The sequence below is a fragment of the Chiloscyllium punctatum genome, chromosome 23 (genome assembly GCF_047496795.1).
Source record: "Chiloscyllium punctatum isolate Juve2018m chromosome 23, sChiPun1.3, whole genome shotgun sequence".
NCBI classification, from domain to species: domain Eukaryota; kingdom Metazoa; phylum Chordata; class Chondrichthyes; order Orectolobiformes; family Hemiscylliidae; genus Chiloscyllium; species Chiloscyllium punctatum.
This window is the reverse complement of record NC_092761.1, coordinates 84,268,827-84,280,781: the sequence shown is the minus strand read 5'-3', so window position 1 is coordinate 84,280,781 and position 11,955 is coordinate 84,268,827.

The following is an 11,955-nucleotide window of genomic DNA, read 5'->3' as shown; positions in this document are numbered from 1 at the left end:
TCATTTACCTAGATGGTGTGCTAATAACAGAGAAGACCAATAGGAGCACTTAGAGAATTTGGGCATAGTCCTTAGACCTTTCTCCCAGGTATGGGGATATGCCTTGGAAGGGAAAAATGTGTGTTCCGGGCACTCCATGTGACCTACTTGGGCCACAGAGTCGACAAGACCAGGTTACACCCATTGGAAGATAAGGTGATGGCGATAAAGATACCCTGGCTCCCATGTCTGTATTGGTGCTGAGGTCTTTCCTTGGGCTGGTGAATCATTACTGAAAGTTCACACAACCTGGCCTCTGTCCTAGCACCTTTGCATCAACTCTTTAAAGAAAGGGTCAGCCTTGGAAATGGTGCCGTAGCCAAGCCATAGCTTTCAGGGAAGTGAAGAAACAGCTATCAACCTCTAAGGTGTCAGCACACTGTGATCCCAAGTGAGATCTGGTATTGACATGTGATGCTTCCACTAATGACATTGCGGTAGCATTAACTCATAGATGTTCCAATGGAGAGGAATGCCCAATAGCATATGCATCCAGGGCTCTGTCTAATGCACAGTGTAAATGCACCTAGATAGAGAAGGAAGGTTTGGCATTTGTATTGGGAGTCAAGAAGTTCCACCAATACCTTTATGGATGTAAATTTGTAATGTTATCAGGTTTGCCAACTTCAGTGGTGAGCTCTAAAACTAATTGTGTGTAATTAATCAGCGGGGAGGCACGGTTGTTCAGTGGTCAGCACTGATGCCTCACAGCACCAGGGACCCGGGTTCAATTCCAGCCTTGGGCGACTGTGTGGAGTTTGCACATTCTCCCCGTTCTGTGTGGGTTTACTCTGGGTGCTCTGGTTTCCTCCCACAGTCCAAAGATGTGCAGGTTAGGTGAATTGGCCATGCTAAATTGCCCAAAGTTTTCAAGGATGTGTAGGTTAGTGCATTATTCAGAGGGAAATGTAGAGTAATTGGGGAATGGGTCTGGGTGGGTTACTCTTTGGAAGGTCGCTGTGGACTTGTTGGGCTGAAGGACCTGTTTTGACACTGTAGGAATTCTAGATTTGAGAAAATTATAAATTTGAACACCGTCCAGGTAGCAAATGTGGATCCATCGATCTGCCTCCTGCTGGCAGATATACCACCGGTGATACCACCACTGGAAGAGGCTGTAGTGGTTTTAAATTTTCTGGACACACTTCCAGTCACAGCTGACAGTATCAGACTTTGGATACAGAAAGATCCGATCCTGGCAAAACTGAAACAGCTGATGGTGATGGGGGAAACCAAAGGACCATCACAACTAGAATTGAAACCATTTTGGACCTGAAGAGACAAGATCACAGGACAAGATGGCATATTGTTACGGGGAGCATGAGTGATTGGCCCGAGAAAAGGTCACCCCCAGATACTGGCTGAACTCCACCAGGTTCATCCAAGGGTTTCCAGAATGAAGATGTTAGTGAGAAGCAATGTCTGGTGGTCAGGATTGGATGAAGACTTAGCTATGTTGGTGGGACAGTGCCCAAAGTGGCATCAAGGTAAAAAATTACCACCAACAGCTCCCCCACATTCACAGGAATGGTTGGGTAAACCCTAGACTCAGTTACACATTGACTTCATGGGCTCAATGTTCTTGGTCATTGTGGACGCCCACTCAAAATGGCTGGACGTGCACAGGGTTAATTCATCAAACATGGGGATGACAATAGCAAAACTGCACACATATTTTGCAATCCACAGAGTCCCAGACATTTTGGTCACAGACTCTCTGGGTGTAAATAAAGGATGACTCGGTAATGGGATGGCCTCTGGAGTTGTTTCACCAATCATGGCATGAGAATTTTGCTTTTTCTGACTTGTTGCCATTTTGAATTTTTAGTAACAGTTCTGCTGTTTGAGCAAAACAGTACATTTAAAAGTGTACTTTGACGCAACCATAGATAGTTGAGCATCATAATGTGTATTTTTTATTAAATTCCTCTCATGTGTTGAGATGTTAATTTCTGAAGATGTTGAACTTCTGGAAAATCTCCCCAGCTGCTGCACGAGTAGACAGCAACTGACAAGATATAATGCCCTTCTGCACACACACCAGGCCTGAGCATATCCAACTACACAGCAAAGTTTTCGTTGCAATGGACATTGTCTTTGTAAGTGAACTATGTGGAGACCCTTTTGTGATGCAATGATAGTGTCCCTACCCCTGAACTGAGAGGTCTGGGTTCAAGTCCCACCTGCTCCAGAGGTGTGTAATAACTGGTTGATTTTTAAAAAAGACTAAGAGTGCGCAAGCAGTATGATTAATTTGACCTGACACTGTTTCGTGATGTGAACAGAATTAATTTTGGGGTCTTCTCTGACGCACAATGCTTCCCATATCTGCAGCCGCAGGTGGAATCAGCTCCTGTGCTATGTTAAGGTATTTAACCTGGCTCTATTATACTAAGTGTGAGGCTTTCGAAATCTTGAATTGTCATGAGCAGTGGAGCACAAAACTGTCCAGGTTGCCATTAGCAGCATAGACGTCCATTTGAAAGGAATTGGCAGTTTCTCAGTGTGATGTTCATGTTTATTTTCCAAGTGCAAAGTCTACTTTAGGCCATTATTCAAAAGGATGTACCACGCAACACACTGCAGCTGAGGTTCAAGTCCAAGTAAATCCCATGTTGATGCAGTTTATACCACATTCATAGTTCTTGGTTTGTGCTTCGTGTCAACAATTCACTTCACAGGCTTAAGAGCTAGCAGCCAGACAAGACTAATTTTATTACTTCACTTCTTGAAACTATCTGCCTTTGGCATCTGTTCACATTTAATCTACAGTCTTTAGATTTAATTGCGATGTAATGTATACAACTAGAAAGAAAGCTTTTCTGAATTTAGTTAAACTAAACAGTTGCAGAGAAACTGAAGTCAGGCTGTAATGTGTGCTGTGTAGGGGTAAGGACTGTACGCCCTTCACTTTTCTGAGTATCTGCATTCATATTGCTACACTTTGATGTAAATTAAGTGCTTTAAAACTCTTCTAATGTCTCAGGGGAGGCAATAGCCCTGGTGGTATTATTGCTAGACTATTAATTCACAGATCTGGACATTGGTCTGGAGACCCTCGTTCAAATCCTGCCATAGCAGATAGTGGAATTTGAATTCAACAAATACCTGGAATTAGGATTTTAATAGTGTCCATGAAACTATTGTCAATTGTTGGGAAAAATCCATCTGGTTCACTAATGTCCTTTAGTGAAGGAAACTGCTATCCTTACCTGGTCTACATGTGACTCCAGTCCCACACAATATGATTGGGATTTAACTGTCCTCTGGGCAATTAGCGATGGGTAATAATTGCTGGTCTGGCCATTGATGCTCATATCTGGCGTGCATCACTCAAAAGCCACATTTCAGAGTTGATTTCCACACCCATGTTTTAGACCACTCAAAGTTCAGACAGAAGACAGTAGAAACATTCAGTTTTCTCTCTTGTGGTCTCTATTCTGGACTCTTATGGTGCAGTGGTAGTGTCTTTACTTCTCAGCTAGGAGGCCTGTGTTGAAGTCCCACCTCCTCTAGAGCTATGATGTAATACAGATGAACAGTTGGATTTCCAAATATGTGTGACCTCTATTCTGCATCTCCTTTTGGTGTAATCAAGGAGGACATCTTTGTCAGGAAGTAGAACTGTTGTTGGGAAAATCACCAGCCTCTGAGTCAAAGTCGGGGTTCAACAACAGAGTTTATTGTACAAGGAAATACCGGAGCTCTGGGGAGAGAAAAACACTAACACCACAGTGGTCAACAGTCAGTTTCAATGTCTGTGCGGAAGTCCATTGCTGTAGTAATGGGCACTAATCGCTCTTCCTGAGAAGGACGATTACTACAGCCCTGGCTATTATCCCTTTGCATTGAGTCCATATCAAACTGTTAGCATTTCTATCAAAGGTGTTGTCTGGGCAGTATATGTTACTCGTGTACTCTCTCCCCCACCAGCCTTAAACTAATCAACTAGGTTGTGAGTGCATTGTGCTGGCATTCAGGTGGCCCCAGGCAGTGTCTGTGTTTGCTCTGTTGTCTCACTCCATATTGTGGTTTGGCGGCCATCTTGTGTGTCAAGTGGCCAATTTATGGCTTAGCGACCATCTTGTGTGTCCATGTGCATAGTGTCACCCTGCCGCATGCCATCTCCCACTTCAGAATCATCCGTTATGTACATTGGAAAGTCATCTTATGTATGTCTCTCTGTTTCTTCACATGTATTGAAATATCCTTATCGTAAAGAATTGACAATATCTTAATTCTAGTTCAGTTTGTTACTAATACAGATTGGCAATGAATTTGATGATGAGGTAGTTTGATTATCTGTGACGTTTAGAAAAACTGACCTAATTTTTCATGTAAGATTTGTGGTGATGCTACATTTACTGGTGATGATGTTAGTATCTGAGACCTCTGATTTAGTTGTTTAGTTTTGCTGCTAACATCAGATTACATGCAAGTATTACCAGTTTATGCACATTTACTGTAATGCTTCTCAATTCTCTTTACAGTACTTATTCAGACAAAGAAAAATTCAAAATTCTTAGTAAAACTTGCTGTGTGTTGGTTTCTCAAGTAATTTTCCAGACAGTTCGAATTTATCCTTCTCCCAAACTGTTATCAGATCATAAGTCATCTGATCATCAACTGAGTTTCACCTCTTGAGAAACTTTTGGAAGTGTGAAGAAATGAGTCACAGACTGTTTCTCTTGAACACTGAATTGTGGCAGACACTGGCTGTCACCAAACACTATTTTTGTAGCTTGGAGAGGCTATTGTCTGAGTTTCCTTTTAGATTACGTGACACAATCTTCTTTGCTGAAAAACAGACTGTCTAATAACATTGCAAGAAAGGTGTTGTTTTTTTCATAAAATCTCTGATAGGACTTTGGGTGCAAATGCGCAACATGTGAGCTCTCAAACAAATGAAGAACTTTGGATGATGGAGATCTGAAACATCAAAAAACAGAAGTTGCTGGAGAAACTCAGTAGGTATTCCAGCAATTTCTGATTTGGTTCATGTATGAACTCTTTTATTTTTATGTTTGTATTTGTTTGCAGTCAGGACCCTTCCCTGGCTGGGGCAGGTGAGAAGTTTTAGGAAAATCAGGTTGCAGGGAGTTCTAGTAGATATGAAGATTAAGCTTTAAAAAGATTTCACAACGGAAAATGGATCATGATTTTACCCTGAATGGCTCAGCAGCCAGGCATGAAATTTTATTTTAAGAAAGAGCATGTGTTTTGTCTGTGCAGTTTCCCAATGATCAGCTGTCTTTAGCTTGATGGAAAAGTCAAGGTAATGTTCCACCTCAGGCTCGAGTGAAAATCACAGTCAGCAGCCAATAATGCTGACAGTGCAGATTCTATGCCTTGCCTTATGCCAGCCTGCACCAATGTTCTTGGCAGTGGGACATGTTGCGGGGCAAGGATAATGCAGGGAGGGTGAGGGCAATACATATACATCACGTTGTGGAACAGTCACGTAGAGGTAATGTCGCTGGCTTAGCAAACCAGAGGCCCAGGCAAAAATGTTCCAGAGATGAGGATTCAAATCCCACCATGGCAGCTGGTAGAATTTAATTTAAATTCAATTCATTAAAAATTTGGAATTGAATGCTGGTTGCAATAATGGTGACAATGAAGCAATCATGAATTATTGTAAAAACCCATCTGGTGTACTAATGATGCAAATTTACCATCCTTACCTTGTCAGCTTCCACGTGATGCAGACGAACAGAAATGTAGTTAACTCATCTCAAGGGCAGCTAGGAATGGCCAACAAATACAGACATCACATGAAAGGTGTGCAAAGTCAGAAGTTAGGAAAAGGTGATAGAGTAACTCTGTTAAATAAAGGATGTAATTAGTACAATAGTGAAAGTTGGCCTCTGCTTGAAACAGCAAGATGGATAATCTGAGTGGAGCGAAGTAATAACAAAGGTTAGAGGTCACTTGTGAAAATAGTTTATTGGTTCCCTAACAGTAATTAGACTAGTGGTACAGAGTATTCAGGTATAAATAAATGGAGTACGCAAGTAGAGTGCCACAATAATCATGGGTGCCATTGACTTACCTGTAGATTGAGCAAATCAGAATGACAAAGTATCTTGGAAAATTATGAAATATGTTTGCAACAATTTATTAGAGTCCTGTATTCTACAGCCACCCAAAGAGCAGGCTAATCTAGATCTGCTAATGGGCATTGAGACAAGGTTAATCAATAGCCTCGTGGTAAATAAGTCTCAAAGTTATAGCAACCACATCATGATAGAATTTCATGCACTATCTGAAGGTGAGAAGTGTGTGTCTAAAACGTGTTTTGAACTTAAGTAAAAATTATGGAGTAAAACTAGCTAAAATGAAATGGTTACAAAATATAGGATGGTGAAGATGCTGTGGCAGACTTTTCAGGAGATATTTAATTACAGCAAAGATTCGTCCCAGTAAGAAAGGAAGGCTCTGTGAGAAAGATGCATCATCTGTGGCTGAATGAGGAAGTTCACTCCATTGTGGTTCGTGATCACTGAGAAAAAAAACTTCTGGGATTTTTATTTTGAACAAATTAACCCCTTAAGAAATAAAATTGTTTGTTTCAGTAACAAAATGCTGGAGAAACTTAGAAGGTCTGTCCAAACCTGTGGAGAGAATGCAGAGTTAACGTTTTGAGTCCAGTGACCCTTCATCAGAACTTCTCGGAAGAAGTGGTATTTATCTTGATAGCAGGAGGCAGGAGTGAGCAGAAAGGTGGAGAGGGAACCAGAGAGAGAGAGAGAGAGAGGAAAATGGTTAGACTTACAAAAGGATTATTGATAGTATACTAGGGATGAGGACATCGAGATTGCTGATGATGGGGGTTATGAGCCGGTGAAATTGAGTTGATTCTGCTGAAAGCAACCTATGTAATGACAGGACATGGGCTTGGGCAAAAGGAGGTCTTCAGGCTCAACGTTATTGAACTCGAAATTGAACCCTGAAGACCGCAGGGTCCCCAGATGTAAAATAAAATGTTGTTCCTCCAGCTTGTGCTGAGCCTCACTGGAACACTGCACCAGGCCCGAGCCAGCAATGTCAGCCAGGGAACATGGTGGTGTGTTGAAGTGGCAGACAACTATTTGTTTTATTGTCACATTGATGTGAACTAAAAGAAAAACACCCTTACCTTTGCTTTTGATTTATTTACTTCTCTTTGGAACATCACAGCAAAAGAAAGTGAGAGAAATGGGAAAAACAAACAACAGACTATGCAAGTAGCGTTATAACATTTAAAAGTTTTAAAAATGTTGATACATTCAAAGAAAAGCTGGATTTAGTTTCATTGAAGATGATCAGTCCAGGTTGCTTGTGTCTGATACCCTGAAAATATTGAGTCCACAGGCAGAGGTTCTGATGAGTTTTGGTTTCACTCAGCTGCTTCCTGGAATTGACCTAACTATAAACTTGTACCAAATAGTCTTTCATTAAAATGTTCTACCATCCAACGGTTGTTTTCTGCAACAAAATCAGCCATGTGTCTAGATTAGAGTGGTGCTGGAAAAGCACAGCAGGTCAGGCAGCATCCGAGGAGCAGGAAGATAGACGTTTCGGGCAAAAGCCCTTCATCAGGAATCCTCTAGCTATTTCATAGAGTACTTCTCTTCATTGATTGGTGGTTAGAATATAATGAGCAAACTAATCATTGGGCAGATCGGAGGAAGCTAAATGGATGGGAGCAGAGGGGTGCAATTTATTGCATTAATCTGTAAATTTGTGAACATGGAGTGGGCTGAATCGAGAGCTAACATGAAAATTCATTCTAGGGACTACAGTGGTTCAAGATGGCAGCTTGTCACCCACCTCAAGGACAACTAGGAACAGGCAGTAAATGGGAGCCAGCCAGTGACACCCAAGTCCCCTGAGTGAGTTTTGTTTTAAATTTAAAATGCTCCCAAAATGTTACCAGCCTTCCTCTTCACAACATTGGTTTCTGTACCTCCAGCAGCTTTTATTTCAGAAAACCACCATTTGGGGATTTTTTTTGTAATTCAAATATTTCTAGACATTTTAATTTGTCAATTTCCCCCAAATAACGCAGACCAATTTTATTTCAGGCTACTGGGGAATAATTCATTCATGCAGACTTACGTCATTCCTGTGAGTGAGGCCATGCTTCAAGCTGCTACCTGTGCAGCGTCCTTTGTTAATATCATCAGCTCTCCTCAATTAGCACAAGTTTTCTTAATCCCATTGAAAGCAATGCTGCTCAAATTAATTTCTCCCACATTGTCTTTTCGTAAAACTTAATCACATTTATCATGTAGCACAGGTTCTGCTTCAGGACCATTTCAACTAAAGGAGACTTTTATTTTTATTCTTCTACGTTGCAAAACAGCAAATAGAGAAACAACAAGCAGGGACCTGGATTCAATCCCACCCTCAGGTGACTGTCTGTGTGGAGCTTACACATTATTTCAGTGTTTGCATGGGTCCTCTGATTTCCTCCCACAGTCCAAAGATGTGCAGGTTAGGGTGGATTGGCCATACTAAATTGCCTATAATGTGCAGGGTTGTGCAGGTTGGGTGAATTAGCCTTGGAAAGTGCTGAGATAGGGTAGGGGGTGGGTCTGAATGGGATGCTCTTCGGTGGGTCGGTGTAGACCTGATGGACCAAATGGCTTGTTTCCACACTAGGGATTCTAGAATTGTGAATCATGATTTTGGGTATGAGGCAACTTGCAATAATCCTTTTAATTTGATGCTTTAGGTATCTGGTAGTAACAGGGGCCATTGGTTTATTAGTGACTAAATGCCATTAGATGTTTTTTAACCTACAGTTTGGAACTGTTGAACCAGTAGCCTTGATCATAAAGATCCAGTCACCTAACAACTTGGTTTTGATTAATCCAATTTATATGGTGATGTGAATTTTATAGAAGCTTTGCTGATGAATACTCATGACACCAGAAGTGTATGATGTTTAATTTTCTTGGGCACAACTTTCATATCTTGTGACCGGTGTATAATATTTCTTCCTTTTATTAAACTTCTTTTGTATTCTGTACTGGTCGTTCTGCTATACCATGCGTTTAATTAACACAAAATCGCTGTAACACGATTGACAATTAGGGACACTATTTCTAAAGCGCGAACTTTTAAAATGTGTTGGATTTGTAACGCGATTACATCACCAACACTTTAAGCACTATTTCTAAAGCGCGATTTTTCTATAATGCAGAGTTGCACAAGAATGCAATCATCTCTGTAGAAGAGCTATCTGTAGCTAGAAGCGTTATTTTTTGATCACAAATGCTGTGTTTAGTAAAACCTACTGATTATTGTTAATCAAAAACAAGTCACAGTTCAGGCTGATATGAGTGTGTGGTGCTGGAAAAGCACAGCGGGTCTGGCAGCATCCGAGGAGAAGGAAAATCAACGTTTCAGGCAAGAGCCCTTCATCAGGCTAATGCCCGAAATGTTGGCTCTCCTGCTCTGATTTCCACCATCTGCAGTCTTCACTTTCTCCGTGAGGCTGATATCCCTGTTTATGGAGTCTGTTGAAACAATGTTTCATTTGTAACAAACCTGCAAGATTGATACACGAGTTTTATAATCCTATATCATCCATTTAAAATTGTTTTCTGAAATGAAATGTTCAGATTATTTTTCTTCCATTTCAGTCTCTGGCTCATGCTTTTACAAGGTAGCCTCAATAATTGGGTAAAAACAAGGACTGCAGATGCTGGAAACCCAAGTCTGGATTAGAGTGATACTGGAAAAGCACAGCAGGTCAGGCAGCATCCAAGGAGTAGGAAAATCGACGTTTCAGACAAAAGTCCTTCATCAGGAATAGAGGAATAGCTCTATTCTTGATGAAGGGCCTTTGCCCGAAACGTCAATTTTCCTGTTCCTTGGATGCTGCCTGATCTGCTGTGCTTTTCCAGCACCACTCTAATCCAGCCTCAATAATTGAATGATTTACAAACCCTAGACTAAACCTGAACATTGTAATTTTTTGCATTATTCCATCTACTCTCTTTTCCTCAACTATTCTGTCCAATAAACTACTTGTTTTGCAGTTCTTAAAGAGTTACTTCATCTCCACTGGTAAACAGTGGCTCCATATATCTTCCCTCCCAAGTAGCTCACAAAGTCATTTCTGTGACTGCTCAAATGCAAAATGAACTTTAGTAACATTGCAGTATGTTGCAATGCTGATCTCTCAGCATCTATTCCACACAAAAGGCTGCACTCCCGCCATCCACTTCCTGTTAATTGGCTTCGCCTCAGAAAGGAAAATGTGTCAAGACACAATATTATCACATCATTTAATAAATTACATATCTTACCAGAGGTAACAAGATCACACAGGTTACACAAACTTTTCTGCTAACTCTTTAGACGAGTTAACACTTTTTTTTCTGCAGTGATTAAATCTTAGTTGCTTTTCTAACTGGATTTCATTTCACAAAGCAGGCTTCTGCAGGGGGGTGGATCACAAAATGCTGTACCAATCCGACCAACACTGAACACGGGCTGTCAGCAATGACTCTATAAACAGTGCTAATTGTGTTTAAACAAATGTATTCTTTGTACAGAGACTTGATGAATTGTGTGGGTCTCTCCCCGGTAATAAAATATCATTTGATAGGTGATGTTTCTTTCATTGCTTATTAATGTGACAGCATTGAATTACTTTTAGACATCTAATATAAGTCATAATCAGAAATCGGTTCTGGATATTGCACATAGGAAAAAAAATCATTTTACATCTTAAGATGGATCTCAGTTTGAACGAGAGCTGGCAAAGCCTCATTCCAATGCTTTTCGATTACAGCATACCACATAACCATAAGAAATAGGAACAGGATTTAGCCGTTCAGTTGTGCCATTCAGCAGGATTATGGTTGATCCAACATTCCTCATGACCACTTTCCCTGAAACCCTCGGTTCCCCAGCTGATCAAGAGTCTCTCTATCTCAACCTTAAATATACACAAAGTCTCTGACCTCCAGCTCGCTTTGGTAAGGAGTTCCAAAGACACTCCGTCCTGTGAGAGAGGAAAATCCTCCTCACCCCAATCTTACATTAGCATCCTTTTATTCTGAGACTATGCCCTCTAGTCCTAGACTCTCCTATGAGGGGAAGCATCCTCTCATGTCAAACCCCTTATGAATCCTTGAAGATTCAATGAGATCACCTCTCATTCTTCTAAATCCCAATGAGTCGACTCCCAATATGTTTAAACTTTACTCATGAGACATTCCCTGCATACTGGAGATCATCCTATACTGGATTAGTGGTGCCGGAAGAGCACAGCAGTTCAGGCAGCATCCAACGAGCAGCGCTGCTCGTTGGATGCTGCCTGAACTGCTGTGCTCTTCCAGCACCACTAATCCAGTATTTGGTTTTCAGCATCTGCAGTCATTGTTTTTACCTTGGAGATCATCCTGGTGAGTCTTCTCTGAACTGGCCCCAATGAAATGAAACTTTCCTTAAGCAAAGGGACCAAAACTTCACAATACTCTAGATGTAGTCTGACCAACACCTTGTACATTTGCAGCAAGACTTCCTTACCCTCTTACTACCCTCCTCCCTTTTAACAATATACTTCCCCAAGCAGAGTTTCATAACTGGACATGAAGAGTATATACCTACTGGGAATGTGAACTTTTCAATCAGGGGTAGATTTTAGTGATGGATGGAATTGGCCATATTTTATTCTGGATTGGAGAATGCATACTCCCTCACATGCTAAGAAATAACCAGTTGTAGGATTAGGATATCCTAAAGTGCCATCCAGCCAATGAAGATTTTCTTTTAACAATATAATTACTGTTGTGAGGTCAGAAAAGTGGAAGCCAATTCACACATCACATAGTTTTCTTTATTTATTCATGGGATGTGGACTCTCTGGCTAGGCCAGCACTTATTGCCCACCATAATTGCCCAGAGGCTAGTTAA